Source organism: Penaeus japonicus, unplaced genomic scaffold, assembly GCF_977035675.1.
Source record: "Penaeus japonicus unplaced genomic scaffold, GWHDUDI00000001_assembly GWHDUDI00000010, whole genome shotgun sequence".
Taxonomy (NCBI): Eukaryota; Metazoa; Arthropoda; class Malacostraca; order Decapoda; family Penaeidae; genus Penaeus; species Penaeus japonicus.
The window spans coordinates 29,090,810-29,093,309 of record NW_028234412.1 but is presented as its reverse complement, the minus strand read 5'-3'; positions in this window follow the sequence as shown (position 1 = coordinate 29,093,309).

Genomic DNA, 2,500 nt, shown 5'->3' with positions numbered 1-2,500 from the left:
CACACACACACACACACACACACACACACACACACACACACACACACACACACATATATACATATATATATATATATATATATATATATAAACACACATCAAGACTTTAGTGACATTGTGAGAAAGTTCCGTCAGTGAAAGGTTTTAATTTTGTTGGATGGTCAGCATGAACCTTTCTACTGACCTCACAAAGCGAATTAGTTCTCACGCCTAAAGAGGAGAGAATAGAAGAGAAAGGGGAAAGGAGATGAGGAGTGGATAGACATGGGCAAGGTATTCGGCCTAGCTATAACATCAGTGACTCACAGGGGGTGGGGAGGGGGGACGCTGGTCAGACGAGCCTTCCAAATGCTTTTCTGACTTCGGCTCCCATATAAAACGTTAATCTCTTCTAAACACTCAATATTGCATATACACACGCACATCTCTCATCTACTCCCAAGCATATCTGGTTGTCGAGAATAAAGAACTTCATTTGTTCTAAGTCATGAGTTAGGATGACCATATATTCGCTAACATCCAACCTTGACAAGAAAGGTGGTGTACAATGACTATTCTAAAAACAAACCGACAGATCCGTCTTGAGCCGGGTGCTTTTACGTTCTAACTTTTATGTCATCCAGTTACTTTTATTTAGTTCATTTATATGTGGATTATGCTTTATGTTTTGTTTGTCACTTCTCTCCATCCTTTTCAGTTTCACAACTTGAGTAATCAGCCCTGTGTCTGCTTCTTAGAAATATTTTCTTCACCAGCATTCTTCCGCGTTCACAATTTTCCTCACCTCCTAACTCCTCACTCGAGCTCGAGCTTTACAACAGAGATTAGCAGCGCTTACTTCCCGCAGATGACACCGGAACTCCCCGGCGTCATGCTATCCTATTGCCTAAATTATTCTCCAGCTAAAACTAACTTGCTCATACCCGACTTTCCCCCCAACCTTGTTCCCTCCATTCTCTCTTGACTCTGGCCTTTCGTTCACGGCACAGTCACTACAAGTAACTACCAACCTCCCCCCCCTAATCACCACCATCACCCAGAGCATATATATATATATATATATATATATATATATATATATATATATATATATATATATATATATATATATATATATATATATAAAGAGAGAGAGCGCGCGCGCGAGAGAGAGAGAGACCGGAAGAGAGAGAGGATTCAGAATGTTATAGCGAGAACATTTCAAAATCTAAAAATATCCAAGGTACGGTAGAAAAAAGCTCGAAATTTATAGACAAATGTCAAGAATATAAGGCTTTACCTTTCACGAAGTTAATCGCTGTCCGAAATTGGTCACAGCAATGAATATGATATATATGGCTTCATTTATCATACAAAGCTTTCAGTGTCGGATTACTGCTGTTCATAATATTTATGGCTTTGTTAATGAGATTCGATTAGAATAAATTTCCAGACTTGAAAAAGGTGATCTGTAAAAAAGAATAATGGCTCGTGTCTTATTTCATTCCTTTTTCTTATTCCTCTATTTGCATTCTCCTATCCTATGCCCTCGTTCTCTTCAGTTATTTTCCGATTTCTTGATAACTATCTTTCTATTCTTCATCTGTGTCAGTTTTCTCGCATTTTAATGTTTTTTTTATGTTACGTCTACATAAATATTTTGCGGAGTTTGCTCTTAAATATAGGATAGACTAAAGCTATGCAAGACATTCTTGCCAAAGCACCACAGAGAACCCTTTAGAACTGAATAGCTCTATAAACTTAGCTCGCCTTAATAATAATAATAAAAAAAAAACACAGACCTTTCACTATTTCTTGTAGAAAAATCAGACCCCGTGCACTTCATGTTACCTCTTTTTGGAAGTTAATTATATACATCCCGAACGTCCACTTCTCTGCTGGTGGCTTTTCTCAGGAGCATCTTGTGAAGTCAGTCAGTAACAGTATCATGAGGTGAATCGCGGGGCTGAAGTGAGATGCGGGAGTCTGCTTTGCAAGGTATATAAGACCTATCTCTCGTGCACTTAAAATAAGACGGAGACTATCTGGAAGCCCTAACTACTTCTTAAAAATAAATCTAAGCATTTGATTGCAAATTGTGCCTCACCTTGCCAGCTATTTTGTAGCCGTTCGATAGATCCTCTTATGGCAATGCCCAGTTCCCATGGGTTTTACTATACCAGTAATCTGAAGCAAACACAAATTTACAAGATTTGATAAAAAAAATATATATATTAAAAAAAAAAAAAAAAAAAAAAAAAAAACAGTAAAAGGTACAAAGAGTATTATGTGCACTGCAAAAGGATATAAGGATAAATAAAAGGGTGGAAATAAAATACAAGTGAAAAGTGGAAAAAGTATAATAATTCAATACGAAATACAGTAGGATCCGTTTAATAAGAAGTAAAACGTGTAGTCATATTAGCTCAGCGATTATGCCGACTGGTGACAACCTTTCCCAATCGTTATGCAGGGCAGTTGTTCGAGCTGGAGTCACTGGCTTATAATATAAAACCCGACA